Genomic DNA, 20,350 nt, shown 5'->3' on the forward strand with positions numbered 1-20,350 from the left:
AGGAAAAATAAAACACACTGCATGACTAATACACATGTCATACATTCCCAATCAATGGAGGGGTTGGATTCAATGGAATATTCCACAAATCACATCCTTGCCAGATTCATTAGGCTTTTGTATCCACAGAAAATAATAGTTAGACATTCAAACTCTGTATTTCAAGAAGTGACCCCAGGACCTGGGTAATGTTACTGGCCATTCCTGTGGCTGATGTCTTCTAGTTATGCAAAAAGTGAATACATTTGTTCCGTTATTTTCCAAGATTCAGGAACAGTGATGACAGGCGTCTGAAAAGTATTGACCTCGCTGATTTGTCCCTTTTCCACAGCTCAGCTCATGTCCGTCCACCAGTAGCTCCACTTTACCAAATACCTGCTGATAGAATCAATAAGAAAATCAATTCATCCAATTCCAGTATTATGTCAATTTTATTAATTTCTAATGAGCTTCTCAGACCTTCTTTTGCTGTTTGATTCTTTCCACTATGGCTCAGAATTGAATCTGCTCTCTAGTGTTGGAAGAGGCTCATGTTAGCCAGACATGGAAGATCCAGCCTTCATTCCAGTGTAAATTCCTTCGAATCACGTGATGTCCCGTAGAGCGTGGATGGAGGAAGGAAGAGGTGGTAAACATGAGGGCTGTCCAGAGGGCCTGTAGAAATTAACCAACAGCTCATACCTTGCCCTGTGGCTCCACCTTGCATTTATTCCTAATAATAGTGCAAACATCAAACACAAGTACTTACAAAAAAGTGATATGCCCTTTGAAGTGAATGTGCAAATTGCAGTAAAGTGTGCAAAATGTATGTAATTATACCTGAGAATTTCAAAAGTTAAAGCGAGGATGAGTGATACAGTTTCATGGCCACTGGCAGGAATGGTGCATGGCTGAAGATGCTCATCTTCTCAACCAGCATGTCATGGAGGGGGTGGGAGACATCGTTCAGGATGCTAACCAATTCTTCTCCATCACCTCTTCCAGAGAGTCCATCTGAACTCACTGAGCCTCTCTAACTAGCTTGTTGAGCTTGTCAGCATCTCTTGCTCCGTCCCCAGCGCACAACAGCATAAAAGATAGAGTGGGCTCTGGCCCTTCTTGTAGATGGCTTCTGTGTTCACAGCTATGTTTAAGTGCACTCCAAGGTATTTACAGGAGTCGACACTCTCCCCATGGATGGATACAGGGGTCAGCGGAGGTTTAGTCCAGCGGAAGTCCACAATCAGATCCTTGGTTTGCTAATGTTCAGAGTAAACAGGAAGAGGGAGGGGACAGTCCCCTGGGCCCCTGTAGTGCTTATCACTGTTCCTCAGTCAAAACAAACTGTGGCCTGCTGGTCAGGTAATCCGCTATTCAGGATAAAAGTGTTCACCTGCATGGTCCTGAGCTCATCTTCCAACATGAGGCTGTATGCTGTTAAAAGCACTGGAGAGCACTGGAGGCCCATGAGATCACTGTAAGGAGAGCTATCTGATTGTTCAAATTGTCCCCTAGCCCACATTAATATTACACCAGCCAAACCAAAGCCTGTTGTTTAAGTTTCATTAGACAGGACCTCGCATCAAAGTAAATTGCTTTGTTTTTTGAATTTCTGCATCTCAAACGTCAGAATGACATTGACAGAAACGTCAAACAATATATTCTCTGCAGATCATGTGCCTAATTGAAACTAACATCATGCTTTCCCTGCAGAACATATTGCTCTTTGTCTGTGCAATGTGTCTGATCAAGATGTTCCAGACACTTCCCTTTGCCATTTTAAATAAATTCAGTTTTTTGACCAATGTGTCTGCAATTAGGTCATTACTGTGATGTTTTCATACTACACCTCCCATCAATCAACCAGTGTGTCAGTTCTGTAATTCCTTTTTGTAGCAGAGTAGGCCAAGGAATTGTGTTCATATTTAATAATTCCACACCACAGGATTTGCAGTAATTGCCAATACATTTCGCTACATGTATGTGTATGTGACAATTAAGTACCTTTAATGACGTGGCTAAATGGATCGCAATGTTAGTTTGGTTGGTCAGTTAACCTGTTTGGTCCAGAATGAAATAACAACTCCGGGATGTATTGCCAGAACAATTTTTACAGACTATCATGTTTCCCAGAGGATGAATCCTACTGATTTTGGTGATCCCCTGACTTTTCCTCTAGCATCACCAGAGGACTGACATGTTTTGCTCTTAGTGAAATGTCTTGAGAGCTGTAGGATGGATTGCTGTGAAATTTGGTACAGATATTCATGGTGCCCAGAGGGTGAATTGCATTGACTTTAGTGATCCTCTGACGTTTCAACTTGTGTCACCAGCAGATTAAAGTCTTCACTTATGCAATAAAACATCTTGACATCTACAAAACATGAGTGCAACATATTGTACCGATATTAATGATTACCACATGCATATTCATGACTGAGGTGATCCCCTGACATTTACTCTAGTGCCATCATCAAGTTGACATTTGGGACTTTGAGTGAAATGTCTTTAAACTATTGATGGGTTGTCATGAAATTTGGTACAGGCGTTCATCATGTCCCCCTGAGGATAAATTGTAACCCTTTTCCTTTGCCTTTATTTTTCTGCTAGCGTCATCATAAGGTGACAACTGTATTCTGTCAAAACCAATAGCATCCTCATCAGCTTCAGTTGTACTTTGTGTTGAGTGCTAGTTAGCGAATGTTAGCATGCTAACACGCTAACTTAAGATGATGAACATAGTAAATATTATACAAGCTAAATATCAACATCAGCATGTTAGCAATGTCATTGTGAGCATGTCACTGAATGTAATTTTTTTTTTTTTTCAGCATCATTTCATTTCAGCATTCCTGGTGGGTTGCTTTTTGGATGGATTTCTGCCGCTTGTAATTTGCATCTCTGTAGGCAGCAGTCTTTCCCTGTGAGCTGTCATTACTCCTCACGCACACTACCCAGTTTCTCCAATGTTTATTCGAAACAGAAATTCTGTGTTTCTGTGTTTGAGTCCTAAAGTGCATCACTGGAGAGGCAAGAAAATATCTATAACAGAAGCATACAGTATAACAAAAAACTTTCTTTAATCAAGGAAATACAAGATGGCTTGCATTTGCAACAGTCAATGTAAAATCTTTCAGTTACTGTGCGATAGTAAGCAGTAGCAGTAGCAGCAAAGTCTATTTCAGATTCTGTTTCCAAACTTTATCTGGCCACCTGTCTATCCTTAAGCCAGGGGCACATTTTTCAACAATATCAGCATCAGCCATCCATCCAGTTACACAACAAAATCAACCTTTAATGCATGTCTTGGTCACTGTACAGCATGGTTGCAACCTTGACTTCCTATTTAAGTCCTGGGAAGGTGGCGTCCTGCCCCGAGACTCAAATGATTTCTGTGAAATGAGACCTGACTGTCTCACATACAGAAGCTAGAGCCGTCAAAGCAGAGGTCCTGCTGTGTGCTTCAGTGGCTGCTGTCTGCAGGCACACCGCAGAGTTCTGCTTGAACGAATGTGACACAGATTTATTGTTTTAAAAGAAACAATTTGAAACTGTTCCGCGTGGACCCTTTGTTGTAATTGACCTATACGATCAGACTGTAAGTCTTTGTGTGGCTCTCAGGGTTTGACTGTTTTTTTTAGGAAAATAGTTCCATGGGTTTTATTGTTTTTAAATAAGTCTTTGCAGACAGGAATAGTTCGTCTTCAGCATTAACCCTGCAGTATTAGTCCCAGCAAAACATGTATGTCATTGGATGATTGCAGTTGTCTCCTGTGATTAAATAACAGCATGAGGCTTTCATACTGACCATTGTTTTTCCATTTCCTGTATCTTTTGTCATCTTTTTCCCCCTCATTTCATTTTGCCTTTCCCTTTATTTAGTTTCTGCTCATCAGTAAACCGTAAAGACATGGCAGATTATGAACTGTAAACAATCCTCAATATACTATGTTTCAGTTTACTTTCTGTAAAATGACATTTGTTTTCAGTGACAGTTTTACATTGTGTGTGGTAACTGATATAAATACATTTTATCTCAACTGCAGTGTTACCGGTAGCTAACTTGAGCCCCCCAATAAAGGGTCTAAAATCGCCACTGGTGAGCAGAATTAGATACTCCGGCGGATGTCTTTCATTTCGACCGGATGTAATTAAGCTGGTAGGGACCAGAAGAGGGTTTGTGAAGTAGTCTTCCTGGCTGAACTTACGCTAAGCTTCATTTAGTTACTAAGAGGTACCTTCTGATATCAGAAAAATAATAATAGCCTGCCTATTTATGAGCAAGGTGGTTAAGTATTCAATCATCCATTTTTCTGTATAGGGCATAGATTTGCTGCTTTTTACTTCTTAAATGACACTTCCTGTTTGTTGAGATGATGCCACAATTTATTTGGACAAATGAGGGAAATCTATGACGTCTTAGATTGGATGGGGTTTTCTTTTCCATTCCAGCTCCATTTTGTCAATTAGGCTGATATAAATATTGTTTAGTGTCATACCAAACTTTGCCAAGAAACTTGAAAACAGACATTAATGGCGTAATAAATGCCAAGCCTGGGGACTCTTAAAGTACAGTGACAGCATGGCTGCGGTGTTGGACTAGATTTCAGCTTCAGTTGATACACTGTACTTCACTGCTGCTGCATCTTGTCTTTGTTCTGCAGATGTTTGGCAATTTAGGTGTCTTAAATGTCAGATATTCTTTGGAACATTACATTGATATTCTTGCATCGTGGAGTAAGACATGCTTTATGAGGCTGTCTAATAGCACTCCTAGGTACTTACGTAAGCTTGATTTATTAAGGAGGCATTTGGTATGTGTGTATAGCATGTGTGAGTGTTTGGGTGACTTGTAGGGGCTCTCCTTGCTAACCGGCAGGATTTCACTGCAGTGCATTCCTTTAGACTGCTGCCTTATATGGTCTTTCATCACCAGGTTACGGACCCATTGTCTGCCTGCCTGCTTATTCACTTCACGCTCTACATAGAGGAGGTTCACACAGTGAAAAGCATCAACATTAGAGCACTGCGAAACTTGGACTGGCTGCACACTGCAGCATAATGTCACTATCTGTCAGTTATTGTTCCAGAAGCCTGCACATAGTCAGCTCAGTAACACTGAACTGGAAGTGACGCTCTGCTTTGACAACTCTGGGTGTTCATTTGCAAAAGTGTCACCAGGCATATGCCAGATCCTCTCCTCATAAGGATGGGCAAAATGATTCTACAGGCTTAAGTAAACTTTGGCAAAAGCTTTATTAGGTTTTATGTGTATAGAGTACCTACTCTAGCCTACCTTTCACTAGATATTTGTACAAGTAAAAGATCCTAGAGTTCGAGTCTGTCCCATTTAATTAAAGTCCATCCATAGAAGTTTACAATAGAAACTTGAGAATGTCAGCATCATTTGTTACAGATGGAGATTAACCTCATTCATCCTGATACATGACAAGCTGACAAACTAGCTGTACAGTTTGAGACATTTCATCATCCAAATCACTCACTCATTAGTTTGACTTAATGGTGGTGGTGGGATTGGTATCCAGGCATTTAAAGTAGACACTAACCAATGTTGATTTTTTTGAGGCAGATACTGATAGCTACATATATTTGTGGGAAAAAAATTATATTGTGGCCGATATTTATTTTTTTAACATAAACACATAACAGTAATAGAAGAGGCGCACTAGAGACCTCTGCTGGCCCAGCTACTTCCTGTTAAGTGTCCGCTAACTTGAAAAGGGATAAAATGATTTAATCATGCAAGTCAACCGAATGGATCAAATTCCGATAGTAAAACTTCAGTCAGGAACACTCTCATCATAGATTTAACAATGTATTGCAACAAATGGAAATACAGTTATTCTTGGCGATGAAGGCTCTGTTCTAATGATGCTCCCTGGATCAGCTAAGCAGCATGCTAAGATGACACAGGGAGCACGCTGCTGAGACCCCCCCTGTGCACAAGAGTAGGCCCAATCCAAGACATCAAAACAATTTCAGACATACACTATCGGTCAAAAGTTTTAGAACACCCAAATGTTTTTAGTTTTTTATTGAAATTTTAGCAGTTCAAGTCCAATGAATAGCTTGAAATGGTAAAAAAGGTAAGTGGTGAACTGCCTGAGGTTAAAAAAAAAAGTAATTTTACCCAAAACTGAAAAATAATGTATATTTCAATATATTACAAAAAGGCCTTTTTCAGGGAACAAGAAATGGGTTAACAACGTAAAGCTGTTCTGCAGCAATGGATGTTGATCAAGCTTTGAAAGTTGGTGCTACCAATTCCCACAGGTGTTCCAACTTGTCTGGATTACTTACAACCCCCTCTGTTTGTATAAAAGTATTGTTGGAACACACTGTGGTACCGTACCCTCGTGAGCATTATTTGAACAGTATTGTACTGCAGAAAGTAGTGTGTTGCTATAAAAATGGCGGGAAAAAGGCAATTAACAATGGAAGAGAGACAGACCATCATAACACTTAAGAATGTTGGTCTTTCCTAGAAAAATTGCAAAGAAAGTCAAGGTGTCAGCGAGTACAGTATTCTTCACCATCAAAAGGCACTTAGAAACTGGGGGAAACTCTGACAGGAAGAGGTCTGGCAGACCCAAAGCCACGACAGAATCAGAAGACAAGTTTCTGAGAGTCAACAGCTTGCATGATATTCGGCTCACAGGACAACAGCTTCAAGCACAGCTTAATAGTGGTCGTAATAAGTAAGTCTCAGTTTCAACTGTAAAGAGAAGACTTCGCGCTGCAGGTTTGATAGGTCGAGTTGCAGCAAGAAAGCCATTGCTAAGACGTCAGAATAAGAAAAAGAGGCTTGCCTGGGCCAAGAAACATCGTCAATGGACTATTGAAGACTGGAAGAAGGTGTTATGGACTGATGAATCAAAATTTGAAATCTTCGGTTCTTCGCGCAGGATTTTTGTTTTGGAGGAAGCATGATGGTCTGGGGCTGTTTTGCTGGATCCAGGGTCGGTGATTTGTAGAGTGAAAGGCACCCTGAACCAAAACGGCTACCACAGCATTTTGCAGCGCCATGACGTACCCTCTGGTATGCGCCTAGTTGGTCAGGGGTTCATCCTACAGCAAGATAATGACCCAAAACATAAGTCCAAGCTATGCCAGAACTACCTTAGGAAAAAAGAACAAGATGGTAAGCTTAAAAACATGGAGTGGCCAGCACAGTCACCAGACTTAAACCCCATTGAGCTGGTTTGGGATGAACTGGACAGAAAAGTGAAAGCAAAGCAACCTACAAGTGCCACACATTTATGGGAACTTCTGCAACAGAGTTGGGAAGAACTTTCTGAAGAATATTTGATTTCCATTGTAGAAAGAATGCCACGAGTGTGTTCAGCTGTTATATCTGTCAAAGGGGGCTACTTTGATGAGTCAAAAATTTAGAATACATTTTGGTTTATAAATTGATTCCATGATTTATTTTTTAATTTAAATTGTTCATTTGTTCTATTCTTTCATTTCAGAGTACAATAAGATATTGAACTGCATGAATTTCAATAAAAACCTGGAAAAATATGGGTGTTCTAAAACTTTTGATCGGTAGAGTAGTTATGATGACACCCAAAACTGGGAAGGTGGAGGCTGGGGTGGTGGAGGCAAGCTTTGCCAGCAGCAGCGATGTGAGGCAGCATTGGAGTAGCAGGAAGCAGAGAGGAACCCCATTTTCCCAGTATGGTATATGGTATCTACTGTATAAGGAGAGCCTTTTCCAGTAAAACCATCACAACCTGCTCTGGAGTATCACTTACATTAAAGAACAGAGTTGACATTTATGAGTCTTTTATTGCTCTGTATCCCAGCAGTGTATTCCATTAGTGCTAATGCTCCTGAACTGAATGGTATGCTATAAGGTGGATCTCTGGAAGTGGGAGTGAGGGGAGCCTGTGGTCTATGCCCTGAGCAATAGAATAGAGTTGAATAGCTGGGTGCAGATTAGTCTCGCTTTGCCACACCATCCTCCACACGCTGCGGAGGAGGGTCTGGCTAGTCCACATAGCATTCCAGGATGGGAGAAAAACATGCTCTGGTTTATTGGTATTTCTTTAAACCAGTCACAATCGTCATCGGTGGCACTAAGCTCCACACGGAGCCGCTGTAAAATAGCCTCGGGAAGGAACTTGTGGCGGTGGAACGTGTACATTGTTTAAGTCGTTCAACAGAAAACTCAGATTGGACAAATAGTCTAGCTAGCTGTCTCAATTTACCCTGCAGAGATCTGAGGAGCAGTTAACCATAGTCCTCATAAATCCACCGGAGTTTAAAATTCTAACACAAAGAAAGCGGAAGGAAATGGACATCGGTGAAAAGACATGCATCTGGTGGAATTTCCTGCGGCACCGGAACAATCCCGGAAGTGGAATGTCATGGATATAGACTAGGTGCAGACAGCCTTTAGTTACCCACACAGACAGGTAATAGTTAGTCTATATCTACAACATTTCATTGACAGGATTATTCTGGTGCCTCTGCTTTCTTTGCATTAGTAAACTATACTCTGGTCGATTCAGGAAACATCCTCCGAGCTAGAACCAATAATCAAATTATATTTATGTTTATTTATTTATTTTTTGAGTAAACTTCTCATCACACACTCGACAGCCATTTTAATTCCAGGGCCCGCCTCCCTACATACAAGTTACACCAAAACAAGTTCCTTCCCGAGACTATTTTGCAGAGGCACCGTTCCTGCATCCCATTCTTAGCACCGCCCAAGATGATTGTGATTGGTTTAAAGATATGCCAATAAACCAGAGCATGTTTTTCTCCTATCCAGGAATGTTGTTTGGAAGGGCCAGAACTTCCTCCACAGCGCTGTGGAGATAAGTCTGGCAATGCTAGACTAGGTGATAGTTGACATAATGAGAGATTTTAATTGAAAGTCCTTTTTGCAAGACCCCAGGAAACTAAATGACATGGTGATATATGACAGGCCTGAAGTCACTGCACACTCTGAATGGTTACATTTCCATTAATGCTCTTTACAGTTTGTGTAATGCAGTAAGGCTGCCTATTTTCCAAATGGTTGGTAGAGGTATTAAGTATTCTGCATAGACGTAACTGATCTTGATCTTGATTCTCCATTCATCCTGGTTCCCTAAATGAAATGTGCACTTTTTCAACAGCATAGACCATAACACCTTTTAACAGAGCACCTCTATTTGAGCACGTCTATTTAAATAGGTCTGTAGACACTAAGCAGGAGCCAAAAGCTGAATTTAGCCTGGCTAGAGACAGATGAGATATGTGTGGCCACCAGAGACCATTCTCTGTACATTTAAGCAGCAATTAATTTGGCCACCTGGGGGCACATTCTCTGCATGTTAGCATAATGCTAATTTACGTGATGTCATGAGAAAACATTTGGAGTCGAAAACTCATTCATTCTCATTTGAGCACAATGACAATAAAGATCTATCTGTCTAAAAACTACTTTCATTTTTTTACTTTGACAACTGACAAACAGTTGTTGTAAGTTAAAACGGGTAATTTAACACTGTATTCTGGAGAGTATGAATCACATGTTTTTGCTACAAGAGATAGTTTGCATGAGTCTACACATGTGAGCATAAATCAAATAAGTCACGTCCTGGTTATGCAAAAGAAAAAGGCAATCACATTTAATTTCTTTTTCTGGCAACTTCTTCTTAAAAACATCATAGTTTTTGAGATGTTCGGCATTTGAGTAACAAATTCAGGAACCAGAGCACGGCATTGATAATTGTTTTTAGTATACCAGGAGCTGTGTCTCCAGATACAAAATTAAATCAAGGACCTAAAATAAAAGTCAAATATAAAGAAAAAGAAAGTTTCATCTGATCCTGGATCCTGTTATAAGTGGTGAGGAGAAGCACGTTTCCAAGGGTGTGAGTAGGTAGCAAATAACATAAAGTTACATAAGCTAAAGAGGAGAAAGCCTGTAGGCTGTAGAGAAGTAAAAAAGTTGCACTGTTTCACTTCATGCCCTTTCAAGCCATCTGCTCATGTGGAAACACCATTAAGTTCCTGCTTCATCTCACTGATCAGGCTACTTAGTGTGAATAGAGAGGCTGTTTCAGCAGCCTCACTGTGACACAAACAATGCACCCAAACACACCAGAATAGGCTCTTTAACTAGCAACGAGTCATATACTCCTGCTGTGTAGACCCTGCTATGTCTGTGGAGGGTTACTGATCAATACCAGGAACTTAATGATACCAGGCTTGCTAAGGTGTCCAGCTCTCAAAGCTCCTTTTCTTGTCTGTTTCAGTTTGTTTTGTTATTATTAGGAGGAACGGGGGACATGTCTGGACCATTTTACTAAGACATAGACTTTTGTGTATTGTCGAAATAAAAATATCTTATTTTGATTCTATTATTATTTGTGAACACTATTACCTTATTACCCTTACTCAAAAGGGTTGCAGCTACAGTACAGTAACACAACAGACTTGAGATGTGCCCCCTAAAGCAGAGCTGGTAAACTCAACAAGTGGCCAATCAGGTTAAATTATTACCCAAAGTGTCTGTTGTAAACATTCATTACGTTTTTTTTTTTTTGGGGGCATTTCTGCCTTTATTGGCTAGGAAAGCTGAGATATGAAAGGGGAGAGAGAGTGGGGAAGACATGCAAGAAAATCGCCAGAGGTCAGATTCAAATCCTGGACCTTATGCATTGAGGAATAAACCTCTCAGTCATGTTTTTTAGTTCAACTTCCTGGTTCAACTTTGACCAGACATGCTTACACTGGAAACCAGCTTTAGTTTTAGTTAAAGTTTTTAGTGGTCACTACTTATTATTTCATGTATTGTTAAAAACCATATTGATTACTAAATCACATTACTTCTTTGAAATAATCAGCTAACATATGCAGTGCACAGATCGTATTAAGCAGAGCTACTAACTAAGGATGTTAATGCTGCGTTCCAGACACAATTTTTAGCTCGTAAGTTAAGACTTCAAGTCACGACTCACGACTTGGTAGCGTTCCAGGCAAAGTCACGACAAACCCTTATAGCTAGCATAACTCTTAGAAAATCAAAATGTTGCCTGTGTATAGCTTAACACTCTGTTTTTTTTAGAACAAATGTACATTGTTCTTATAATTATACTGTCATAAAGTAAATGCAATAATTTTGACACAAAATAATTATTCTTAGTAGTAATAAGTAGCCTAATGTTTCATATTTGTCTTGTTTCTTTGCATGTTTGAAGCTATAGTGTGTAGTTTCTGTCTCCCCCTAATGACAGCAAAACTGTGATACAAGCCTTCCGTCATCCTGCACCACCGCCACCACCACCCCTCCTCCACGCAGTTGCTAGTAGCCAAGGAGGACACGGAGGACTAAAAAAAAACAAAAACATGATGGACTCTTCAGAAGAGGTAATTATCTCCACTTGAGTTTCCTCACGCGAAATTCGCCGGATGACACCAGTTATCGAACATAGTCATACTGACAAACACAGAGGGTTTTATGGAGCTGATAGTCTTAATTAGCTTTGTATCAACTCATTTGGCAATGGTTTGAATGTAACGGATGTTCATTAATATCAAAAAGTTACGCACTAAAGCTTTAACTTAACATGCTTATTTTAGACAACATGACTCCAGAAATACATAATGTATGTTAACTAATGATTTTTAGTAATGTCTACTAATGTAAACTTGATTTGTCTACTGCACGTGTCAAAGTCAAGGCCCGCGGGCCAAATCCGGCCCCTCGCAAACTTTGATCCGGCACGCGTATCAATTCAGGTTCACAAAAACTTTTTGCCCGCCTAGTTTTTGCCACTTTCTCTGACAAATCAATGTTATTTTTAGATGTTTTGTGAATTTGGCGTTTTTGTTCGACATTTTTGGTGCTTTTGCCAACGTTGTTGCCGCTTTTTCCGTAATTTGTTTCTGGTGCTATTTTCAACGTTTTCCATTGTCAATAAACTATACATGTCTGGCCCTCAATGTGATTCTCTTTTTCCAGTGTGGCCCTTAGAGAAGTTGAGTTTGACACTCCTGGTCTACTGCATCGACTTATCGCTCTGTGTTGATACAACTTGACTTGTCAAGTTTCACCCTGTTTAAAAACCAGGTTTCCACACATATTTCTAGTAAAGTCAACTAATTTGGGATAACTGTGTACCGTAGTTGTGCACACGCACAGTTTTCCTTTGCAATGAGGGGTTTTAACCAACATTTATTAATCAGCACTTTGTAGTGTCTTGCTCAAGGACACTTTGACACGTACAGTACACAGGAGGAGTTGGGGAGTGAAACACCTAATACGTGGCCAACCCACTCAACCACCTCAGCCACTGGTGCTTAGTTTTAACGATCTCATCATATTCCCAGATGTCAGCAATTACTTATTTTATGCAATCATTTTAACTGATAGAAATGATGGCTTAACCTATAAGATCCAAGTGGAAATGAAATTGATTTATCTTTTAACAGGTCATGTCGTGTAGTTAAAAGAATATGGACAGAAAGAGGAATTAAATATACAGTATATTCTCACTATATTGCATATAAAGGTCTTTATACTTCCTCTGCTCGGAAAAAGGTCTTCTGTCTGTGATTTTTCATGATCTTTCCCTTTTTTGAAAAAATGTCCTACGCTTTTATTAAAGTTACTGTAAATGGCATCACAATAAGATTCCAAAGTAAGACAATAAAAACCATAATAGCCTATTTCACTAGAGTGGAACCTGTTAGCATTTTTCTCTGATCAGGAGAGGTTTCCAGTGCTTGGGGGGAGTAGGGATGAAATTAATGACTCACAACTGAACTATTCAAAGTAATTTCCAAGAATGTGTTATTCTTGTAACAATACTGGGATGAGGTTCTTGGCTACGGTGCTCTCAAAATCGTATTTGTGATCCAGTGTTTTCCGTTGTTGCTAAGGACACTATCTCTGTTTGACACATGAATCTGACATCAAACAATGGTCTCATCTTCCCAAATAATCCTCCCAGAGATCTATCCAGCACAGGCAAAGCATGTGACTGTTTTTTTTTCTCTGTAGCATCATCATTTCATTCACATTCTGTGACGTGTTTACTTGCACAAGCTGTGAGTGATGCAACCTGTTCACGTAAGTGTTGAAAGGAGGCTCTTGAGTTGACAGATTTGTGAAATTAGGCACGTGCTGGAGATATCAAAAGCCTGCTTTCACTTTTTCCCTCATTAGTGTGCAGCCATTGTCTGCAACACAAGGTTGAAATTTATATCAGACAAATAGGACCAATATTTGGAGCACATGAGGGATTTCTTTAAGCGATGCGATGATTTCCAACCCACCAACCAACCATCAGAAAAGGGTCTGGAGCAGATTTTTCCATTCTTTCATGGCAAAGGCTCCATTGCATTTCTGGGAAGTCATGGAAAAGCCGACCTGACAGCAGTGACAGTAAAACGCCAATGACACCTGTGACATTTTCCAGTAGTCCTGGTGTCAGCCAGCACATGTGGCCAATTTGTGGAGGCCAGAACCTGCAAATGACTTTCAGGGAACATGGAGGGATATTTTTCACCATGATATCAGACTAAGAATGTATAAGGAGTTGCTGTGCATACTCAACACATGACTGACTGTAACAAAACCTGAAGTAAATGTGATGATTTTTGATTTTACAGATTCATTTATTTTAATCAGCTTTAAAGAGCAAGTGGAACTTTCTTGAATAATCCATGTGAGGTAAATGAGGGTAATAAACTCATATAGTTTTATTATTATTATTATTATTATTACTATTATTATTATTATTCCTTTGTCAGTCAACTACTTCTGCACACTTTCACATGACATGTTATGTCTTTAGAATGTTTAGATCATTTATGACATCTGTGAATGCATTCAGACTTTTGATTCATATTCACAATTCTTCAGGGATTTCATCCCATTGAAATACATGGGAAGTTATATTTTGTTCATCTTTGGGCCTTTACAACTTCTCTTTAACCTATTCACACTCATTTGAATTATCACTTCAAAACTTTATTCAAACTTGAGCAGCTTTGGTACTTTTTGTCAGGTTAGTTCAGCTTTTCCTTTTTTGGTTTTTCAGTAATCACAGCTAAAGTTTCATTCTCTTGTCAGACCTTTATTTTTCTTTTCTTTTTTTCAAAAGTGTGTATGAGTATAAGTGAAATCACACACTCTCTTTCTTCTAGCTATTTAACTTACTGCACTTACTAACCTAGCCCTAACCCTTTTGGCACCAGTGGCACATCAACTTTGTTGGAAATTTAAATTGCTTTCAGCCTTCACACAAAAACTGACAATCTAGCTATTGGCACTCCTTACAACTGACACTATTTACAGTGCACAATCTCTGGTGCTAGTGCAAACTCTTCAGTTCAACTGCTTTCAGTGTTTTTGTAACTCAAAACATTAAAACAGATTTGAACTGCTCTGCTCTTACATTTCAAAAGTCACTTGAAACTCTTTCAGTGCTTCAACTTTAACCTAAACTCCCATTCACCATCTCGGATGCAAACAATTCAAATCTGCGATTCAAACCTGCGATATATAAACATTTAGCCTTTTCTAGTTTTCACACTAAACTTTGAGCAAAATAGGCATAACAAGAGGTCATTTTAATGCTTACTTCATGTTTATTCACTTTTGTAATTTTACAATTAGAAAAAGTACCCAGATTATCAGATATCAGCCTAACCTTTCTAATGTAGCCCAACATTTCAAACTTGTGTTTCCCAGCTCACAGATAGTGGAGGTATGTCGAAGGGGCTCTCTGAAAGTATTTACTAGCTGATTTACAGGTCCTGTAATGAGCACAATTAAAGTTTATGTTCCTGAAAGCAGTGTGGAACATGCTTATGAGGGATGCAGGTATTTTAATGTAAGCTATTTTGTGTTTTTTAGCAAACAACGCTGTGGTTTTCCCCACTGTAAAGGCAGCACCTCCAAATGATTTGTTGGAGAATGGTGGAAGAAACAGAGAACAGTAAAAAAGGGTTTAGCTGCAGCCACAATATATCAGGAATAAAGTCTGTTTGAAAAGAATTAAAGGAGGAGTTTTCTGTGTAAGAAAAGGCCTATTCTTGCCAAGACAGCTGTCTTATAAGTGCACTCAGCACAAATGTTTTACATAGTGTGAGACATTTTGAAAGTTTTCCTTTTTGTTTGTGCATTAGCAGATGTATAACAATAAACTTGCATAGCTGTGTAGCAGAAAATGCTTAACTGTGTTAAAGAAAAAAGACTTGTAAGTTTGCTGTAATTGATCTATCAATCAGCCTGTCTGCAGAGAGCTCTGCTTGTTGTCCTGGCTGATAAGTGCAGGGGGGGGAGGGGGGGGGTGAAGTCTGGGTCTGGATCCCTCCTCATCTCAGGAATGCGTGCAGGTTCCTCTCCAAAAGTGCTGACGTCAGGAGTGGCCTTGGATTGAAAAACAGCCAGGTCACAATAGAAATGACTATTCGGCTTATCTAATTAAAAGCTCATCTTAGGTTTGTCCTTTTCACGATTTGAGAGGAACAATTAAGTTTAATAGACTCTTTGTGTAAGTAAAGTTTTTAGATAGAGATGAGCACTGTTGTAGAAGTTGCTGTAACTGAGAAGCAACTTTAGGAAAATTACCATTAGATGCATTTGAATTGTGTAAAATCATTAATCTAATGATGTCCACTGAATTTTAGGAGTTAAGTGTCATCTCTTTTTGTGTCTGCATTCCACCCTGAAAATGCATCATTTCTTCGACTTTATTTTCCGTCGCCTTTATCAGAATTCCATAAGACCCCAGGGAAAAACCTTGGCCGAGTTAACAGTTTTCATTAAGAATAATTTTGTACTGAAAGAATAAGGCCAATGATATTTTATACTTTTGTTATTGTCATGAAATCCCATGAAAAGACCAAAATTAGCAAAGAATTTGTCTCGCATTGCCAGACGTATCTTCACAGCGCTGTGGAGGAGGGTCTGGCTTGTCCACACAACATTCTGGGATAGGCGAAAAACGGGCTTTGGTTTATTGGCATTTCTTTAAACCAATCACAATCGTCTTGGGCAGCGCTAAGCGCCGGACGTAGCAATAGTGCCTCTTCAAAATAGCCTCGGGAAGAAACTTGTTTTGGTGGAAAATGTGCACATAGGGAGGCAAGCACTAGCATTAAAATGGCTGTTGAGTTTGTGATGACAATTCTAATCCAAAAAAACATAAATATAATGTGAATGCTGGTTCTAGCTCAGAGGATGTTTCCTGAATCGACCGGAGTTTAGAATGCCAACACAAGGAAAGAAGAAGGTGTGGGACATCACGGCCGAAAAGGAGGGACATCCGGCGGAACCTCCAGCAGCACTGGAACAATCCCGTAAATTAAACATTGTCGATATAGACTAGCAAAGGATTGATTATTCTAACAAGTGTTGTCTGATATAACTTCTTCTTCTGCGCCATTGAGCTCTATTGTTGTGCAAAACAGTCAGCCACACTGCTGCACTGGGTGACATGTTACTTCATTACCATTAACACACACAATGTAGTTTATTTTGTGATTTTCTTAATCTTTTTCAAAATAAAAACTATATTGTGATTTCTGTAATTTTTGGGGTTATCGTAACGGTCATTTACATCCTCACATGGAGCAAATGTGCTTGGGCCTGAATGCCACTACAGGGTTGGGAAGTTGGCGACAAGTAATTCATTTTCATTGGATTTGTTGTCAATGAGAATAATATAGAAAACAACCCAGTCATCAGCCTTATCCTTTATGTTTGATTGTCAACTGCCTGTCTGCACAATAGCTTTCTCTCTAAAAAAAAAAAAAAAAAAAGACATATTGCAGCTAAGATACATTTTTAACTATGTATATGTCTAGATACCATTGGGGCTAAGTAACAAAATGTGTTCTCAACTCTGCCCTTTTGTAAACACACCAAAGACCAAGATTTAATCACTTCCACGGAAATTATGTTGCAATGACAGATTGACACAGTGTGAGTGGGTAGTTGCCATGGTAATACTCTCACATCCTTGAATGATCCAAACAAACATAAGAGGATAAAAGAAGGGATTGTTAACAAAGTAAAGACGTCACTTATATGAATCAAGCATGAGCTAAGGTGAGATCACGCTGCTTTGTCACTACTCTGTCTATCTACTTAAAGCTGCAGTATACAATAATGGATCCAAAAACTCTGTGTAATGTTAAAGTTGACCTCGCAGGGCTCTAGAGTGCGACCAATTTGGTCGCAAATGCGACCAAAATTTGTAAGGGTGTGACTAAGATTTTTCCTAGGTCGCACCGGTGCACCTAACGTCCTCGCATCCGCTGCCTCTCCACGAACAAAGCAATGTCGTTTCTATCGATATGGTTTAATGTTGCGTTACATGACCCATTCCTTCTGTAAAGCCGTGCCTGTGTTTGGATCTCTTCTCCGCGCAGCCCCGCCCCCATTCACACGGCTCTCCTGCAACATGGAGAGACACAGCGCCGGTCCAAACTACTTACATTTGTCTACAGTTTTAATTGTTATTAACACAGCTGTATATGGTTAAGTATGAGAGGGAAACCTGTAGTGGTACCAGTGTTTCCGCTGGTAACTCTCTGTTATTGCGGCCGCCACGACGAAAAACACATTGGAAGTTATTAAATGCAACTAACTTCAGTTCGTTGAGTAATAGCGTGTAAGACGGAGCCTGCTGGATCATAGTTCATAAAAATGCAGCACAGTGACGATACAGACATTTCATAGCCTACACAAGACGGGTGTAACGCCGCTGACCTGCCAAAGCGCATTCGACCCGTGCTGGACCCATTCATAATGAGTCAGCCGTCACTCTGTGAGTAGCATATGCTGTAGGAATAGGCCGCAGGTCGGAGTCAAACCTCTATATTTACCAACTGAGCTATCTGGGCGTCCTCTTTCTCTTTTAATCAGTCTGTTATTGTTGTTGAAAACAAGTGAAGGAGCTTTCTCAGAGATATATATATATATATATATTTTTTAATATATCCTAGGCTATTTATTTCAGATAACTTTCATTTACATGTGTTCCAGCTGTATATTTTTAAACTGGTAAAGGAAACCCTGTCTTTGCATTTTTATATTAATCACAATCTGTTTTAATAAAAGAGCTTGTCAAAAGTGTCTTTGACTTAAAACTGAACATTTAGCCCACTTTGTAAAAAATACAGAGCTATATATCGTGTATCGCCATTCAGCGCTAATGGCGACGAAAAAATTTGGGTGCACCTAAATTTTGTGCTGGTGCACCTAAATAAAAACCAGTGCAACCAAGGCAAAAAGTTAGTCTGGAGTCCTGCGTCGGTAGAATGGAGCCCACAGAGAATTCTCCCTTAACTCTTTAGTTCCCTCAGCGTTACGGAATGTTTTTTGCCTCTTGCAGCTCATTGTTTTGGTTCACTCTCATGGCTTTCATGAAACTTGCAGGCAGCTGTTTTCAGAGCTGAAGGGCTATTACTTTTGCAAAATATTTATTTTTCATCTATAAGTCAAAGTTTTTCATTAGAAGTGTACATATACCTGTTGATTATTTGGTCAGAAGATGCCTACTGGCCCTTTGAGGTGGAAGAAAGGACCCCTGTCTTCCTGTCTACATGTGGAAAATCTCACAAGGAACAATGTCATTTTTAATTTAGTAACTTAATAAGATTTACTTTGAGGTCATTTTAAACTTTTCAGTGTTTGCTTAACTATTTCTTCTTAATTAAATTTGCTTCTACTCAAGCAGAATGTCAGCAAAATAGCAGCTCTTTCATTCTGAGCAGCATGTTGGTAGCATTTCAATCAGTGCACCGATGATGTCATCTTTGTGAGCTGAGCAGCCAAGCAGCCCCCCCCCGCACCCAAAACACACAAAACAAACACACACACACACACACACACACACACACACACACACACACTGCTGTTATTTAAGTAAACAGCTCTATACACACACTGTACCAACCCCAACCCTGACCACAGAAGCACCTGTTGAGGAGCACTTGCAGGTCCACACAGGTGAGTAAACCAAACCACATATCTGGGCCCTGAGGGATGACACTGTACATACAGGACTGATTCAAGTAAACTTTGGGTTCTGTTTTCTTTTAATCCTTCGTGTCAGCTCATGCTAAGAGAAAAGTAAATTGACAGGCCCACCTTTCTGTGCTTTTGCACACCAAATGAATTGAAGTTGTCAGGCCTGCTTCTTTCAGCCATAAAGTTATGAAATACAGTCATTATGGGTCTGTATGTTTTCATTCATGAGGTCAGTTTGTAAAGCAAACAGACAATGTGCAACATATTGAAAACTCAAGCTTGCGCACAAGAGAAATGAATAGGGAGATTTAATGATGCCTGCTACAGTGAAAAGAGAAATACTTAGTGTACTGAGACTGAATCAACATTTGAACTTCTTCAATCAAGAGAGCAGACAGCCAACGCCTGCCCCCTCTGTGCAGACGCCTTTCCTTACGTAAGTCAGGGCCTGAAGAAACATCTGGAATTCAACTCCTCCAACATCAGACCTCAGAGTGCCCATGGCAAAAGGTTTCACAAATGGACCACACGGTGTACATCACTTTGGTTTGGACATATTATTTTTCAATCGTGCAGGTCTCACTTCATATGTCATTGCTTTCCGCATTTGAGTTCTCTGCTGGCCAGCTGCTCTGCATAGTATCAAATGAACAAAACCTCATCTACAGACGCATAGCTGCTGACAACAGACTATGAGCTTTAATATTGGCTCAGATGTTCCAGCACTTAACATGAAATCCAGACCAAACATCTTCCCATATCAGTCCAAATACTTTAGTCGTATTAGTATTAGTAAAGACATTCGGGAAATGGTCGATTTATAAAAGTAAATATGAGGTTCTGAACAAATGTTGAAAACAATACAGCATCAAACATGAATAGTGGTATGCTGCATTCCTTCTTTAACATCTGCCATTTTCAAAAGCAATGTATTATGCAATATTCAAACAAGCACGCAGAAGTAGCAGGAATAGTCAAGCAAGTTGAGTATTTATTCATCTTAAAGCTGTAATATTTGTTTGTGCCACTCTGTGGCAGCGTAACAAACAGTGGCATATTAGCACTTTAGAAAGTTGCTGTGGCAAAAATTGCTTCATTACACATCTGAAGAACTGAGGAAAACTCAGGCTACACTGCTGACACCATTTTGGTTTGAAAACTCAGGGGTTGCGTTGTAGTCTTGACTGGCAGAAATGGAGACCTTTGGAAATGATGACGCAGACACAGAGATTAGTTCTAAGACGGGGATCATTTTCATGTCTTAAGGTGTGGATGTAGCCTCAGACTAGGGGAAATCTGTCTGAAAATGTTGTCACAATGAGCAACATCTTTCACTTTATACATAGTTAATTGTTCCAT

Source organism: Perca fluviatilis, chromosome 2, assembly GCF_010015445.1.
Source record: "Perca fluviatilis chromosome 2, GENO_Pfluv_1.0, whole genome shotgun sequence".
NCBI classification, from domain to species: domain Eukaryota; kingdom Metazoa; phylum Chordata; class Actinopteri; order Perciformes; family Percidae; genus Perca; species Perca fluviatilis.